We start from the raw sequence: 19,640 nt of genomic DNA on the forward strand, positions 1-19,640 counted from the left end.
GGCTCTGTCTGATTTTAGGTCAGACTTGCACAGAGTTAAAAGGCTGAAGTTATTACTATCATTTTCCTAAACTCTGTTATTTTTTAATATTATTATGACTGGGATTACTTTTTTTCCTATCAAATTATTAAGTAACTCATGTATGGTATTTAAGAAATTTAATGAAGAATCCTTGCATCCCTGGGATAAAGCCCACTTGGTCATGGTGTATGATCTTTTTAATGTGTTGTTGGATTCTGATTGCTAGAATTTTGTTAAGGATTTTTGCATCTATGTTCATCAGTGATATTGGCCTGTAGTTTTCTTTTTTTGTGGGATCTTTGTCAGATTTTGGTATTAGGGTGATGGTGGCCTCATAGAATGAGTTTGGAAGTTTACCTTCCTCTGCAATTTTCTGGAAGAGTTTGAGTAGGATAGGTGTTAGCTCTTCTCTAAATTTTTGGTAGAATTCAGCTGTGAAGCCGTCCGGACCTGGGATTTGGTTTGCTGGAAGATTTTTGATTACAGTTTCAATTTCCGTGCTTGTGATGGGTCTGTTAAGATTTTCTATTTCTTCCTGGTCGAGTTTTGGAAAGTTGTACTTTTCTAAGAATTTGTCCATTTCTTCCACGTTGTCCATTTTATTGGCATATAATTGTTGATAGTAGTCTCTTATGATCCTTTGTATTTCTGTGTTGTCTGTTGTGATCTCTCCATTTTCATTTCTAATTTTATTGATTCAATTTTTCTCCCTTTGTTTCTTGATGAGTCTGGCTAATGGTTTGTCAATTTTATTTATCCCTTGAAAGAACCAGCTTTTGGCTTTGTTGATTTTTGCTATGGTCTCTTTTGTTTCTTTTGCATTTATTTCTGCCCTAATTTTTAAGATTTCTTTCCTTCTACTAACCCTGGGGTTCTTCATTTCTTCCTTTTCTAGTTGCTTTAGGTGTAGAGTTAGGTTATTCAGTCATCAAGACAGTATGGTACTGGCACAAAGAGAGAAATATAGATCAATGGAACAAAATAGAAAGCCCAGAGATAAATCCACGCACATATGGACACCTTATCTTTGACAAAGGAGGCAAGAATATACAATGGATTAAAGACAATCTCTTTAACAAGTGGTGCTGGGAAAACTGGTCAATCACTTGTAAAAGAATGAAACTATAACACTTTCTAACACCATACACAAAAATAAACTCAAAATGGATCAATGATCTAAATGTAAGACCGGAAACTATAAAACTCCTAGAGGAGAACATAGGCAAAACACTCTCCAACATACATCAGAGCAGGATCCTCTATGACCCACCTCCCAGAATATTAGAAATAAAAGCAAAAATAAACAAATAGGACCTAATTAAACTTAAAAGCTTCTGCACAAAAAAGGAAACTACAAGCAAGGTGAAAAGACAGCCTTCAGAATGGGAGAAAATAATAGCAAATGAAGCAACTGACAAACAATTAATCTCAAAAATATACGAGCAACTCCTACAGCTCAATTCCAGAAAAATAAATGACCCAGTCAAAAAATGGGCCAAAGAACTAAATAGACATTTCTCCAAAGAAGACATACAGATGGCTAACAAACACATGAAAAGATGCTCAGCTCATTATCAGAGAAATGCAAATCAAAACCACTATGAGGTACCATTTCATGTCAGTCAGAATGGCTGCAATCCAAAAGTCTACAAGCAATAAATGCTGGAGAGGGTGTGGAGAAAAGGGAACCCTCTTACACTATTGGTGGGAATGCAAACTAGTACAGCCACTATGGAGAACAGTGTGGAGAATCCTTAAAAAACTGGAAATAGAACTGCCATATGACCCAGCAATCCCACTGCTGGGCATACACACTGAGGAAACCAGAAGGGAATGAGACACGTGTACCCCAATGTTCATCGCAGCACTATTTATAATAGCCAGGACATGAAAGCAACCTAGATGTCCATCAGCAGATGAATGGATAAGAAAGCAGTGGTACATATACACAGTGGAGTATTACTCAGCCATCAAAAAGAATACATTGAATCAGTTCTAATGAGGTGGATGAAACTGTAGCCTGTTATACAGAGTGAAGTAAGCCAGAAAGAAAAATACCAATACAGTATACTAATGCATATATACGGAATTTAGAAAGATGGTAACAATAACCCTTTGTACGAGACAGCAAAAGAGACACTGATGTTTAGAACAATCTTATGGACTCTGTGGGAGAGGGAGAGGGTGGGATAATTTGGGAGAATGTCATTGAAACATGTATAATATCATGTATGAAACGAGTCACCAGTCCAGGTTCGATGCACGATACGGGATGCTTGGGGCTGGTACACTGGGATGACCCAGAGGGATGGTATGCGGAGGGAGGATGGAGGAGGGTTCAGGATGGGGAACACAGGTATACCTGTGGCGGATTCATTTCGGTATTTGGTAAAATCAATACAATATTGTAAAGTTTAAAAATAAAATAAAATTAAAAAAAAAGAAATGTAATGGTTTTCTATCAAACTGTATTAAACAATCTGAGTATTTTAATGTGTGTATATATGTGTTCAATTCTTTCTTTCTTTCTTTCTGTTTTATAAGGAAAGATTGTGTGGCTTCTCAGTATGTTTTCCTTATTTGGTTTGGGTCTATTCAGATTTTTAAATAGTTTCTGTAAATTATCTTTAGCACAACTTCCATTTTGTTATTTGAAATTCCATCTACTGAAGTATCCTTTTTAATTTGAATGATAATTATGTTTTGTCTCTTAATTTAGTCAAGAAGTCAGCAGTCATTTCTTCATAAAGATTGAGTCTTGGATTCATTGAGTCTTGGATTCATTCATTCATTGTCATATGTCATGACAAATTCTTTTTGTTGTTATTGATTTTCATTCCATTAGGTCTTAATGGAATGAAACTATGTGTTGCATGTTTTAATTTCTTTGTAGATTTTAAAAAATATATAAATATACTTATTTTAGTATTCTTTTTAAATTTAAAAAGATACATCTTAAGACTTCCAAGACAGCAGTTCTAACAAGACTCTTTTTTTAATACAGATATACATAGTAAATGAATAGTCAAGATTGTTTGTACCTTTATTTTATAAATATGGGCTTCAAATATTACCAAAGCCCGCTGATATTTTTAAAGAGTAATTAATCACATAAAGTTTTGAGATTCTCTGCAAGGGTTTTATAATGTGGCATTAAGTTGAAATACTGCTCATATATGAGAAACACTTAGGGTGGACATTTTTTTTAAAGTTTTTAACTGCTGTATGGACAGGATGCCAAACAAATAGTTGACTTCATTTTCCCTTTTCAGTTACCTCTATGAACTAATGAACACAGTAAATTTACAGCTATTCTCCTGTGAAATTTACACTGCTCATCTTAAATGCTACTTTAAAAAAAATCCATCACAGCTTGCATAAATTACAGAGTCATACTGTTTGAAGATACGAAATTAGAACTCAGGAATTCCTCACATTTAATTTTAAACTCAATGCTCCCAGAAGCACATCTTTTTGAACAGTCCATTAATCAGAAAAACTAGAAACTATTCATCATAGTTCAGTGTAACAATTCTTTCATATGTTCCTATCTTTGTTGGGCTATACATTTTGAAAATTGCTTACTCTTGGGCATTTTCTCCATTTGAAGATAAAATATCATGCCATCAACCTAAAATCTCTGCTATAATGACCTGAAAATGTGCTGTTCATTTTTCAAGACATTCTGGAAAGCTGACAAGATCAAACAGTCAGCATTTGAACCATCACTAGCTTGGATGATTTGATTATTAAAACATATCTTAATCATTATAAAATTCATTTAGACACATAATAAAGAAAAAACGGCATTGTTTTTTTTTAATATAAGAATAGAAATAACATAGTAAAGACAGCATGTGATGTTTCTAATTTCTCTGGCCTTTGAGGCTTCAAAGGTACCAAGGGAGAGGCAAGAACTATTTGGCAGTCAGAAAGGGAGAAATACACTTTAGTGATGACATAATTTATACCATGCTAAGGAAGAAAATTTCATTACATAATATCTTCTTCAATCTTCAAACATGTCTGTTTTCTTCCTTCCCTTGATAACATAGAGACTAGTTAAAAGGGATATTAATGGTGAAATCCCTTCTGAGACCTCTTGCAAAAACTCCTGTTAATAAAAAGGACTCCTTTCTTCTCTGGTGAAAAATGCTACTTGTGATTTTGTGTCAGGTGTATTTGATTACCTGAGCTATAATTTATGCCAAATCATAGCATCAAAGAACCTTTATAATCTGTATTCACCTAGTAGATTAAAGAGCTTCCCCGGTGGCTTAGTGGTAAAGAACCTGACTGTCAATGCAGGGAACATTAAGCGGTGCGGATTCCATCCCTGGGTCAGAAAGTTCCTCTGGAGTAGGGCATGGCAACCCACTCCTGTATTCTTGCCTGGAGAGTCCCATGGATAGAGGAGACTGGCAGGTTGTAGTCCATAGGGTCACAAAGAGTCAGGCATGACACTATTTGCTTCAAACATTGGGATTAATGGACATGTAGGGAGATAATTGAGATATGACACAGTATATCAATCATAAACCATCTTAAAAGTGTCTCTGTTTTACATTAACAGATATTTTGGCAAGCAGTTATACAGCAATAGCACTATAGATGCGTTCTACATAAAGATCTGAGTTAAAGAGCAGGTATGCTATTTTTTTTTTTCTTAATTCTATGTATAAACACAGAGGAGAAGTGAAACTGTGTAATTCTTCATTAACATTTTCAGAATAAATAAAAATATCAACATGAAATTTGAGCTGCCATCTATGGGGTCGCACAGAATCAGACATGACTGAAGCGACTTAGCAGCAGCAGCAGCCAAGGCTGACCATTGCTGCTCCTCATTTAGTCCAGATGTCCCAAGGCCTGAAAATGAAGAAAATCTTAGATCACTGATCACTGATCCACAACATTTAACTTTGGAGTTTTAACCTAACTTATTTGAATCACTTAATCTTTAAAATATCTTTTTTACTAACTAATTTTTAATAAGTAATTAGAAAAGCACAGAAGCATATCCATATGTTACATATATAAATATAAAAAAATCAATATGAATAGAAATTGATACAAGCTCTTAAGACCATAGCTAGATATTAAATGCTACTGTCATGTTAATACTATGAAGCATTCTTTTTATTAAGATGGCCTGCATTTGCTTTTAAGATAGATATTATATGGTGCATTTTTAACTTTCTATTAATAATAACTTTTTTCAAAATAAGCGTACAAAAAAATGGAAAAGATAGTACAGAGATCAGATCCAGATATACATCAGATCCAGTATTTCCTAATTCCTTTATTTACCTTTATTATTAATAATTTTAACAAAAAAATTTGCTTTGAGTTACTGCTTCTAATTACTCTGTGTGTGTGTGTGTGTGCGCGCACGTGTGTGCACATGCGTGCTCAGTAATGTCTGATTCTTTGCAACCCTATGGACTACAGCCCACTAGGCTCCTCTTTCCATGGAATTTCCCAGACACAAATACTGGAGTGAGTATTCCTACTATAATCTATTTATTGTATTTATATGCAATTTTTCTTACCTATTTCCCTTGTCATAGATAAATATACAGCTTTTAGCTCTTGGCTATCACTAAAAACACACTAATGGTTACCAGAGGGAAGAAGGAAGTGGGAAGGGGAAATGTAGGGGTAGAAGATTAAGAGGTACAAACTATTTGTAGAAAATAAATTACAGAGATACATTGTACAACATGAGGAATATAGCCAACGTTTTATCATGACTACATAGAGTTAACCTTCAAAAATTGTGAATCACTATATTGTATGACTGTAGCATATAATATTAGATGTCAACAATATAATTCTATTCTTTAATTAGTAATTCACTGGGATCAATTGTAAGGATTCAAGCAAGGAGCACACACACAGACATACAAGAAAATTGATAGTGGCAGAGACTTCTAAATTTTCATATTTAAATGATTACATAGTAAAAAATTGGTTAAATATCTTCTCTTCTTTTTCTAAACTTATATCCTAAACATTATACATAATGCATTATACACATTTTTATTTAAATAAACTCAGAGATATATACTTCCTTATAAAGAAATACTAAATTTATTCAGCTACAATAGTAAATTTCATTTGACTCCTTTTCTTCTCAGTTATTAAAGTTAACTGATACTTTCTAGGCTTAGGAGTATAAGTCTGGCTGTGTGTTGTCTGGACTTTTCTGATAACTCGACCTCATGACTTCATTCCAATAACCTGTAAAATGGATGACTATTAGCTATCAAATGTGGCTAAGGAAATAAAATATTTTAATAGATGAAAAATGTTTATCATATTGGCCAATCTACAGAATGCTCTCAGTATATATTGTATAGTTTTAATAGCTTATATTCTTAGTAGTAATAATTACTTTCTTGATTCTAAATGTGTTCTCTTGCTGATTGATATACATGGAAAAGAAGCTAAAGGCTGAAGAATTAATGCTTTTGAGGATTCTTGAGAGTCCCTTGGACTACAAGGAGATCCAAGCAGTCAATCCTAAAGGAAATTAATCCTTAACACTCATTGGAAGGACTGATGCTGAAGCTGAAACTCCAATAATTTGGCCACCTGATGTGAAGAACTGACTCATTGGAGAAGACCCTGATGCTGGCAAAGATTGAAGGCAGGAGAAAAAAGGGACAATAGAGGGTGAGATGGTTGGATAGCATCACCAACTTGCTGGGTATGAGTTTAAGCTCTGGGAGTTGATGATGACAGGGAAGCCTGGCGTGCTGCAGTCCATGGGGTCTCAAATAGTCGGACACAACTGAGCAACTGAACTGAACTGAAAAGAAAATAGGAGTTTTATTTCACCTTTCATAAATAGTTTCTATTCATTCTTCTCCTAGTTCTGTGGCCATTTACCGGACTCCTTAATAAAAATATAAAAATTATAAGATAAAAATATATTTAATATAGTTTTGCATGATTGTGAAACTAAGACAAGTATGCTTGTTTTTATTGATTATTTTATTTTTCACCTTTGGAGAGAGTGGGCTGGGAAATAATTTAGGGAATTATACATAGGGAGAAAAGATTGTTGCATAATTATGAAGTTGTGTAAATGTATCCAATAGTATATTACTTTTCCAGATTCTTTTTCATTGGCTCCTTTTAAGCTTGTTTATTTTTTTGAAGCAGTTTGTTCTCTAACATGTCCGACTCTGTGCGACCCCAGAGACGACAGCCCACCAGGCTCCCCCATCCCTGGGATTCTCCAGGCAAGAACATTGGAGTGGGTTGCCATTTCCTTCTCCAATGCATGAAAGTGAAAAGTGAAAGTGAAGTCGCTTAGTCATGTCCGACTCTTAGCAACCCCATGGACTGCAGCCTACCAGGCTCCTCAATCCATGGGATTTTCCAGGCAAGAGTACTGGAGTGGGATGCCATTGCCTTCTCCTCAATTCTACTGTTTTTTAGTTTGGACAAATGTTGACACCCATATGAACATCACCATAATCACGACACTAAGCAGGGAAAGTGTTACTTGCTCAGTCCTGTCTGACTCTTTGTGACCCCATGGACTGTACCCTCCAGGCTCCTCTGTCCATGGAATTCTCCAGGCAAGAGTATTGGCCAACCCAGAGATCAAATCTGGGTCTTCCACATTGCAGGCATTCTTTACCATCTGAGCCACCAGGGAATACTTCCATTTCCCATAATAAACCCTCTGTCCCTTCACAGTCAGTTCCTGAAAATCTCACCCCTAGATGTCCTCTCATCTTTCTGTTATGCTAGGTAAGTTTGCCTCTTATGAAAATGCATGTAAAGATATCATACAGTTTTGTATAGTTTGTGCCTGACTTCTTTCACTCAGTTTAATGCTTTTTGACATATATTTATATTCTTATGTTTATTGAGCGAACTTTTATTTCATAGTACTTAACTCTACAGATACACGTTCTTTTGTTTATTTGTTAATTAACTGATCTGTTTTATTTCCAGATTATGACAAGTGAATTAAGCATTATGAGTATCCAAGTACAGGTCTTTTGGACATGCATTTTTTATTGTTCTTGAATATATAAAAGTGAGATTGATGAGTCAAATGTTAAGTTGTTCATAAAAGAAGAATTCTGGTATGAAAACTTGCAACATTCTGAAGAGACTCCAAAAGGTCCATGCCTAAGAGTAGAAACTATTTTAGACTCTAACAAAACAAAAATATATGTTAAAAAATATATAAATTCTTTTCTAAGTAACTTAACTCACTCCAGAAATAAATTTCCACACTCATTAAAATATTTAGATTCTTAAAACCTAATATTCATAAAGTCTAACATGTAATCAAAATTTCTTGCACATGAGAAAAAGCAGTAGAATGTGATCCATAATCAATAAAAACAAATAAATAAATAGGAAAGTCAAACAGACCCAGAAATAACATAGATAATACAACTAGAGATTTAACAAATAAATCCCTTTAAGTCTACAAGGAATTTTATTGCAATTTATGAATTATAGCTATGTTCTGGTCTCTCAATCCTAAATATTGAAACTAATAAATGCTGTAAAAAAAATGCTAGTGTTGTTAGACAGTGCCATCCTTTCCAAAAAATAGAAGCCTTTAATTTTAAAAAGATGCAAAAAAGAATAAAATCCAATTAGTATATCCAACATTTATATATTTGTAACTTTGCCATTTTGCCATAAAATGGATTATATTTTCCCTTTTCAATTTAGTGAGCTGCTCGTGAAAAAGTAACTTTATCCAATATACAAACACAAGTATTTATATAAACACTTCATTTCACTGAGTTGCAATAGTACATCTATCGGATTCCCTGGTACCTGGTAAAGTATCTGCCTGCAATGCAGGAGACCCCAGTTTGATTCCTGGGTCAGAAATACCCAGGAAGGGATAGGCTACCCACTCCAGTATTCCTGGGCTTCCCTGGTGTCTCAGATGGTAAAGAATCTACCTGCAATGCAGGAGACTAGGGTTCAATCCTTGGATTGGGAAGATCCCTTAGAAGAGGGCATGGCAGCCACTCCAGTATTCTTGCCTGGAGAATTCCCATGGATAGAGGAGCCTGGTGGGCTACAGTCCATGGAGTTGCAAAGTGTCAGACAAATCTGAGCGACTAAGCACAGCACAGTATATATATATAAAACTTTAAAGTTATGGCTCAATAAATAAATCAACAATTATAATACCTTTTCTCTTTATCTTAGGTTTCATGCATTCTATTTATTGTGCAAAAAGTAATTCCTGATTAAAATAACTTATTGGGATGGCTCCTCATTTCTATTTAAGCTTAATTTGTGCTTCTGTAATGAAAAAGTTAAAAACCTAAAGCTCCATATTCATAAAATGTATTTGGATTTTTTTACTTCAGTATATAATCAAATATTTATTAACTGATTATGAATTCTAAAAAAATATCACTTAAGATGGCTTTCCTTACACTGAACATTAATCCAGCTAAAATACTTTCCATTGGTTTATACATGAAGAACACAAGAATATCTGTGTATCTGTGAATATGTTCCATAACTTATTTCAATATGAGTATGCACACACACATCCATTCATTTGTGCTCTGTTTGGTAGAATTGTAAATTCCTGTGACTCAGTCATTTAGATATTGTTGGCCAGATTGTTTTGTTCTGTGTCTGTTTCTTTATAGCTATTTAATATAACACATTCTAAATAGGAATTTGCTTTCTATATTTTGCTTTTATCAAAGAAGTAGTGATAATTACTTGTGATAGTATTAATCACAAGCAATTCATGAGTCCCTAAAAATGTCATTCAGATATTATTAACTGAACATGTTTTGAGAGTATTTTGAAAGCAATGAAAATCTTTAATCATTGTTTACAATAAAATATTGTATAAAGCATATATCTATGTTGTTTAGCTTAAGATGCTCTTTATTGAAATTATTGTACTCATATTCACTGTAAATTCTGACATATAGTATTTCAAACAGTCCACATAATATATTCCTTATTCTAAGATGTTTTGCATTGGACACAAGAGTCTATCAAAGATATGGTGAGTCATTTCTTTTTCATAATTTTCATTTTTATGTTTCACTTAGAATAGTCACATGTGTAAAACATCTTCTCTAAACCAGGAAAGGTCTTTTGAAATACTTTACCATATTAAAACAAATTATCAACACAATTGCTTCACGTGATAATACTGTTTTCCTATCAAACTGTTTATTGTCCTTTAAGTCTATAAAATTTTCATGCCTTTTCCCAGGAGAAAGCCTTCAGCAAAGTAAGGACACTTCAGAGCACAGAATAGAAGAATTATAAAACTGTCATAGATGTCAGAATATATTGCAATCAGCAACAGAGTAGCATTGCCTGGAAAACAGCCATTTCATCTAAGGAGTTCTTTATGGTCTGGTAAATTACATTACATTTAAACAAAATAGAAATGACATTCTTACGCAAAATAGTTTAATCACTCAGTACACAGTTAATTTTTCTGACATATCCTATTCATTTTCTGAAATGTGTGTTTTTTTTTTTTTTTTACTTCAAATTCAAGAGCATATATCCAAAAAATCTTTATTGTACAAAGGGGATGTAAATAGAGGAAGGGAAAAGAAAAGGAAAGTTTCTCCCTCCAATGAAAAATGTAATACAGACTTTTATACACAGTCAATGGAAGATAATTTCAAATATTTAATCTAAGTATTGGTAACTGTATGGGGCTTTCCAGGTAACGCTAGTGGTAAAGAACTAGCAATGCAGGAGATTTAAGAGATGTGGATTCAATCCCATCAATTCAATCAATTCAAATTCAGACTTAAATTGAAGAAAGTAGGAAAAACCACTAGACCATTCAGGTATGACCTAAATCAAATCCCTTATGATTATACAGTGGAAGTGAGAAATAGATTTAAGGGCCTAGATCTGATAGATAGACTGCCTGGTGAACTATGGAGTGAGGTTCATGACATTGTACAGGAGACAGGGATCAAGACCATTCCCATAGAAAAGAAATGCAAAAAAGCAAAATGGCTGTCTGGGGAGGCCTTACAAATAGCTGTCAAAAGAAGAGAAGTGAAAAGCAAAGGAGAAAAGGAAAGATATAAACATCTGAATGCAGAGTTCCAAAGAATAGCAAGAAGAGATAAGAAAGCCTTCTTCAATGATCAATGCAAAGAAATAGAGGAAAACAGAATGGGAAAGACTAGGGATCTCTTCAAGAAAATCAGAGATACGAAGGGAACATTTCATGCAAAGATGAGCTCGATAAAGGACAGAAATGGTATGGACCTAAAAGAAGCAGAAGGTATTAAGAAGAGATGGCAAGAATACACAGAAGAACTGTACAAAAAAGATCTTCATGACCCAGATAATCACGATGGTGTGACCACTGACCTAGAGCCAGACATCCTGGAATGTGAAGTCAAGTGGGCCTTAAAAAGCATCACTACGAACAAAGCTAGTGGAGGTAATGGAATTCCAGTTGAGCTATTCCAAATCCTGAAAGATGATATTGTGAAAGTGCTGTGCTCAATATGCCAGCAAATTTGGAAAACTCAGCAGTGGCCACAGGACTGGAAAAGGTCAGTTTTTGTTCCAATCCCAAAAAAAGGCAATGCCAAAGAATGCTCAAACTACCGCACAGTTGCACTCATCTCACACGCTAGTAAAGTAATGCTCAAAATTCTCCAAGCCAGGCTTCAGCAATACGTGAACCATGAACTTCCTGATGATCAAGTTGGTTTTAGAAAAGGCAGAGGAACCAGAGATCAAATTACCAACATCCGCTGGATCATGGAAAAAGCAAGAGAATTCCAGAAAAACATCTATTTCTGCTTTACTGACTATGCCAAAACCTTTGACTGTGTGGATCACAATAAACTGGAAAATTCTGAAAGAGAGGGGAATACCAGACCACCTGACCTGCCTCTTGAGAAATCTGTATGCAGCTTAGGAAGCAACAGTTAGAACTGGACATGGAACAACAGACAGGTTCCAAATAGGAAAAGGAGAGTGTCAAGGCTGTATATTGTCACCCTGCTTATTTAACTTATATGCAGACTACATCATGAGAAATGCTGGACTGGAAGAAACACAAGCTGGAATCAAGATTGCTGGGAGGAATATCAATAACCTCAGATATGCAGATGACACCACCCTTATGGGAGAAAGTGAAGAGGAACTAAAAAGCCTCTTGATGAAAGTGAAAGTGGAGAGTGAAAAAGTTGGCTTAAAGCTCAACATTCAAAAAATGAAGATCATGGCATCTGGTCCCACCACTTCATGGGAAATAAATGGGGAAACAGTGGAAACAGTGTCAGACTTTATTTTTCTGGGCTCCAAAATTACTACAGATGATGACTGCAGCCATGAAATTAAAAGATGCTTACTCCTTGGAAGGAAAGTTATGACCAACCTAGATAGCATATTCAAAAGCAGAGACATTACTTTGCCAACAAAGGTTTGTCTTGTCAAGGCTATGGTTTTTCCTGTGGTCATGCATGGATGTGAGGGTTGGACTGTGAAGAAGGCTGAGCACCGAAGAATTGATGCTTATGAACTGTGGTGTTGGAGAAGACTCTTGAGAGTCCCTTGGACTGCAAGGAGATCCAACCAGTCCATTCTGAAGGAGATCAGCCCTGGGATTTCTTTGGAAGGAATGATGCTAAAGCTGTCCAGTACTTTGGCCACCTCATGCGAAAAGTTGACTCATTGGAAAAGATTCTGATGCTCGGAGGGATTGTGGGCAGGAGGAAAAGGGGACGACAGTGGATGAGATGGCTGGATGGCCTCATTGACTTGATGGACATGAGTCTGAGTGAACTCCGGGAGTTGGTGATGGACAGGGAGGCCTGGCATGCTGTGATTCATGGGGTCGCAAAGAGTCGGACATGACTGAGCGAGTGATCTGATCTGGATTCAATCCCTGGGTCAGGAAAATCCCCTGCAGGACAGGCATAGCAAGCCACTCCAATATTCTTGCCTGGAGAATTCCATGGACAAAGGAATCTGGTGGGCTACAGTTCACTGGGTCACAAAGAGTCTACCCGACTGAAGCAACTTAGCAAGCATGCATGCAACTGCCTATGTGTATGCATTGATAGGCAGGAAGGAAAAAGAGAGAGACTATAAGGAATAAGCAGTACTAAAATAGCAAAACTAGTAAGCCAAGTTGTTAATCAAACGTGTCTTGCTAACTGTAAAGTCTTTTTACCTTGATTAGGGACAGTTGGAGAGAAGCTCAGGATATTGCCTGCATTGTACTGGTTAGCTTGATGTTTCCTCTTTTTTTTACATCATTGTATTCCTCTTTGTTTAATTTTTTTAATTACACTCACATTTCAAGGCATTGGACTCATTTGGTCATGTCATTAAGAAGTGCTGGATCTGGGGTTTTATTATTTGATTATTGAATATTTTGCACACTGAAGCAAATTAGTATTCTAGTTTCATTCGCTGTTCACTGCTAGACACTGAACGCAGATAGAACACATTATGTGTTAGACTAGTTAAGAGGTTTTAAATTAGATTTGTGACTTGGAAGTTTGAATAAGAAAACTAATAGAACACAGAATGAAGCTGAGGAAAAATTAGATTAATTATCTACATCATTCAGTGTGAACAGTTGCTGACGTTCTGTGTTGTTCAGTGGTATTTTAGTACTAAAACATGCCTTAAGTTTGCCTACATTAAGCTGCTATAATTGCAAAAACACCTCTACATATGTACAGATCATACCATTTTGGAGTATTTTAAGAATAAGAATATATTTAAATAGGCCATTCTTATTCTTTCTCTCTTCTCCCCCACCCTCTTCCTCTCCCCCTGCTTCTGTTGCTTTTCATTTCTCCTGTCTCACTTTCCTCCTCTCTCCCTTCAATTAGGCGTGTTTACATTTGTGATTAAATCAAATATTTACCTTGCATATTTTTCTTCATTAAAATACTCTAACTTCTTAGTTCAAGAAGCTATATACTAAGTATAAAGATATGCAGCATTTTTTATAATAAATTTCATTCTCTAATCCTCCTAAAAAGATGTGCTCTTTCACTCACCAGGAGAAAATTCCAAAGAATAATGGCCTCTGCAGGAATTGAACATTTCAGTGTGACAACAAAGGTCAAGCTTTCTTGATCTATTTCTGAGGCTACTTCCGCTCACTTTGGATAATCCGGACAAATTGAACCAATTCCCCTGCAAATCTGATTGAGTTCTGATGACTTAAATTTCTCTAGTGAGTGTGTGTGTGTCTTTTGCTCTTGTTACACTCATCTGTAATGGCAGTGACATTGATATTTAACTGAAGTAATCCCTGCTGGGGCATCACACATGCCTGGATAGACACTCACCTGTTCCTCATCAATGGCATCAGGTGCTCATGCTTTGTGACAAGCTATATTGTAATTTTATGTATTCATTTTTGAACACTCTGAACCTCGATAGGTTGAGATTGCCATAAAGCCCCTGGGTTGCTAAAATAGTGAGGGATCAGGAAAGAGGGTTTGCAAATCCTACTTGATAATGAATGAGGCATAACAATTATTATTTAAAGTGATTAAAACAGAAATACAAAATGGTTCCTAGTTAAGACTGTACTTATACTGGTATTATATATTGAGAGTTAGTAACAGCCTGCTTATCTCTCTTGGAGAAGGCAATGGCACTCCACTCCAGTACTCTTGCCTGGAAAATCCCATGGATGGAGGAGCCTGGTAGGCTGCAGTCCATGGGGTCACTAAGAGTGGGACACACTGAGCGACTTCACTTTCACTTTTCCCTTTCATGCATTGGAAAAGGAACTGGCAACCCACTCCAGTGTTCTTGCCTGGAGAATCCCAGGGACAGGAGAGCCTGGTGGGCTGCCGTCTATGGGGTCACACAGAGTCGGACACGACTGAAGCTACTTAGCAGCAGCAGCAGCTTATCTCTCTAGAAAACAACTAAGTAAATTATAAATTATCTCTCATCCTTTCTAAATATATCTGCATTTTATACAATGTAAATATTTTCAACAACTATGTTTTTTTCTGTTTACATAGCAATTGGATTAAAACAAAATAGTAAAACCCTGTTTACCAGAAAAATTGAGGTAGAAAAATTCAGATTATACAGAGTTTTTAGGCAAAAATGCAGCATTCATGGATAACACAAATCATTAGAACATCAAACTATCACAAATGAGAAATTTTACCCAGAATCAAACTTTACCATTACCTGTGAATAATGACTAAAGAATACTCAGGAGGAGCAGGGCGGAGTCTGGAAATGCCTTTACATTTCCTGTCCTGCCTTTTAGGATACCCTCAAGCCACAATTAATATACTGAAAATCTAGCTTCTAACTTTATCACTATGACTTAAAAGAGAAATGTTCAACCTTGACATATCTCCACTTTATAATCAGATAGTTGCATAGCTAATGTGGTATTTGCTACGAAACATGCTTCAAAATTCCATGATTTCAAGTTTGTTAACAAAGTGTTCTAAACAGACTAAGCATAGCATATTCTGATGAAATCTTTCCAAACATAAGAACTCCCCAGCTAGCAAAAACACTCGTGTGAGTTCTAGTTCCATCATTAGCCAGCGCAGGTAAAGTTTGGAATGCTGCTGCTGCTAAGTCGCTTCAGTCGTGCCCGACTCTGTGCGACCCCATAGACGGCAGCCCACCAGGCTCCCCCGTCCCTGGGATTCTCCAGGCAAGAACACTGGAGTGGGTTGCCATTGGAATAGATTATTGTGAACTTCTAGAACACATCACCTTTATTTTAGCCCAATTATAAAATGAAAGGAAAATTGCAGACTTGCTGTTAACCATTTATTGTCAGTTTTGTAACTGCCATTGTCTATCATGTAAAGGATTCAAAGGAAAGAAGAGACATACAACAATGGCTGACATACAATATATTCTACATTCATGTTAACTATTATTAATGTGATTATCATCCCACTAGATATAAATAAGGTGTGGCTCAGTCAGTAAATAGGGAAGTGAAAGTCACTCAGTCATGTCAAACTCTTTGTGACCTCATGTACTATATAGTCCATAGAATTCTCAAGGCCATAATACTGGAGTGGGTAGCCTTTCCCTTCTCCAGGGGATCTTCCCAACCCAGGGGTTGAACCCAGGTTTCCCTAATTGCAGGTGGATTCTTTACCAGCTGAGCCACATCCGTGTTTCATCCCTGGGTTGGGAAGATCCCATGGAGAAGGGAATGACAATTCACTCCAGCAGTCTTGCCTGGAGAATCCCATGGGCAGAGGAGCCTGGCAGTCCATGGGGTTGCAAAGAATGGACACAACTGGGCAACTAACATATTCACTTTCAGTTTTCAAACATAAATAGTTCTCAGTTTTATAAACATTAGAAACAAAATATCTGTAAATTTTAATAGAGTCTTCTAAAAATCCAGAAACATTTTATGAGTCATGAAAAGCATAAATTTCCTTGTAAGGATAGAAAAGGAGTCTGTACAGAATATTTGATAATGAAACCCAGACTTTACTAATCATATATTAGATTTTACTCCCTGCCATAACATAATCTTACTCAGATACTTAATTTTCATATGGTTTAAAGTCATGAGAATTTTTATGTTCACACAAAAGTCTTCCTATTTGACAGATTATTATTCCAAAAAAGAATCTCTTTCAAGAAAATTATTCTCATTTGCTGCTTAAAATGTACAATTGAATCAGTTCAAATGACTATTTTGTGATTTAAAAAATATGATTAATGACTTGTAAACATCAGACATAAAAACTTTCATTGGAAGCTTAGAAATTAAAGTTGATGAGAATAGAACAAAGTTAGTGGAGGTGATGGAATTCCAGGTGAACTATTTCAAATCCTGAAAGATGATGCTGTGAAAGCACTGCACTCAATATGCCAGCAAATTTGGAAAACTCAGCAGTGGCCACAGGACTGGAAAAGGTCAGTTTTCATTGCAATCCCAAAGAAAGGCAATGCCAAAGAACGTTCAAACTACCGCACAATTGTACCCATCTCACATGCTAGTTAAGTAATGGTCAAATTCTCCAAGCCAAGCTTCAGCAATACGTGAACCATGAACTTCCTGATGATCAAGTTGGTTTTAGAAAAGGCAGAGGAACCAGAGATCAAATTGCCAACATCTGCTGGATCATGGAAAAAGCAAGAGAATTCCAGAAAAACATCTATTTCTGCTTTACTGACTATGCCAAAGCCTTTGACTGTGTGGATCACAATAAACTGGAAAATTCTGAAAGAGATGGGAATACCAGACCACCTGACCTGCCTCTTGAGAAATCTGTATGCAGCTTAGGAAGCAACAGTTAGAACTGGACATGGAACAAAAGACTGGTTCCAAATAGGAAAAGGAGTACGTCAAGGGTGTACATTGTCATCCTGCTTATTTAACTTATATGCAGAGTACATCATGAGAAACGCTGGACTGGAAGAAGCACAAGCTGGAATCAAGATTGCTGGGAGAAATATCAATCACCTCAGATATGCAGATGACACCACCCTTATTGCAGAAAGTGAAGAGGAACTAAAAATCTTCTTGATGAAAGTGAAAGTTGAGAGTGAAAAAGTTGGCTGAAAGCTCAACATTAAAAAAATGAAGATCATGGTATCTGGTACCATCACTTCACGGGAAATAGATGGGGAAACAGTGGAAACAGTGTCAGACTTTATTTTTGGGCTCCGAAATCACTACAGATGATGACTGCAGCCAGTCCCTTGGACTGCAAGGAGATCCAACCAGTCCATTCTGAAGGAGATCAGCCCTGGGATTTCTTTGGAAGGAATGATGCTAAAGCTGAAACTCCAGTACTTTGGCCACCTCATGCGAAGAGTTGACTCATTGGAAAAGACCCTGATGCTGGGAGGGATTAGGGGCAGGAGGAGAAGGGGAAGACAGAGGATGAGATGGCTGCATGGCATCACTGAGTGGATGGACGTGAGTCTGAGTGAACTCTGGGAGTTGGTGATGGACAGGGAGGCCTGGCATGCTGTGATTCATGGGGTTGCAAAGAGTCAGACACGACTGAGTGACTGAACTGAACTGAACAAGAGGAAATGCAAAAGTGTTGATAATATGTATGTGTCTAGCATGTACATAGTCCATGATTGTTCCATCATGTCCACATGCAGAATATGGCAAATTACGAAAACGACCTACATAGCTAGAAATATTCACATTAAGGGCAAGATTTTTCAGAAAATGAATAAATGATTTCATAACTGTGAAAGCAGAAACAATAGTGAACTTGTGTAGCATGAACCAAAGGGCCTGAGAAGGACATCCATCCGTCCATCACATGTTCCGCCACCGTCGCCGCTAAGTTGCTTCAGTTCTGTCCGACTCTGTGTGATCCCATAAACCACAGCCCACCAGGTTCCCCCGTCCCTGGGATTCTCAAGCCAAGAACACTGGCGTGGGTTGCCATTTCCTTCTCCAATGCATGAAAGGGAAGAGTGAAAGTGAAGTCGCTCAGTCATGTCGGACTCTTAGCGACCCCATGGACTGCAGCCTACCAGGCTCCTGCATCCATTGGATTTTCCAGGCAAGAGTACTGGAGTGGGGTGCCATTGCCATCACATGCTCAGTCATGTCCAAATCTTTGTGACCCCATGGACTGTGGCACAGCAGGTTCCTCTGCCCAAGAGATTCTCCAGACAAGAATACTGGAATGGGTTGCCATTCCCTTCTCCATGGAATCTTCCTGACCCAGGGATCCAACCTGCATCTCCTGGGCTCCTGCATTGCAGATGGATTCTTACCATAGAGACACTAGGAGACTTAAATGTTGCTGGCTAATACATATGAAAGAAATTATTGAATTAGAAAATTGTGATTATAAAACTCCCAAGAAAATAGCTGCTAAAAAGTGATTCATATTGCTTCAATATGTCTTCCAGATATTATCTAAATACAAAAATGTTCTTGTAACATGGAGACAACTTGAGCCATGATCTTAACAAAATGATCAAACTTAAGCATCATGAACATTGAAATTCTGACATTATGCAATATTTGAAATGTTGTAAGGTGAAGTACATGGTAACATCTCTGTGGCAGTCCCACCAAAATAATTTACCTGAATCTAATAAAATAATGACATTTAAATCCTTGTTTATAGGAATATAGGGAATAAAGGTAGAAATCAGTTGAACCAGAAAGAGTAACACAAAATATAGAGTGTGAATGTATACCCATGCATCAATGACAGTTTATAGCAATTATTTTTATAAGTGCTTTACAAAACAGTTTGGCATTACCTTGTAAATTTTATATGTGCACATACCCTGCATCTAACATTTTTACTCCCGAGTATATACCCAACAGAATTTCCCATATGTATGCACCAAGTGATGTGCAGCAGATTTTTCATAGCAGCATTTTTCATAATAGCCCCAAGCTGGATATGACCCAATGAGCATCAATAATAAAATAAAAAATACAAATGTCACCAAAACATGCAGTATTAATTACACAAGCATAAAAATTAATACAGTCACCTGAATTCACATCAATCTATCTCAAAAATGTGACTGTAAGTCACAAAAACATAAGAATAAGTAAACCGTGTTATCTGTCAGTGCACGCGTGAGAGATAAAGACATGAAGTAAAGGGAAGATTATTACAAATGTA

This window comes from Bos grunniens, chromosome 12, assembly GCF_055505025.1.
Source record: "Bos grunniens cultivar Pamir isolate PY7600 chromosome 12, Bosgru_T2T1.0, whole genome shotgun sequence".
Taxonomy (NCBI): Eukaryota; Metazoa; Chordata; class Mammalia; order Artiodactyla; family Bovidae; genus Bos; species Bos grunniens.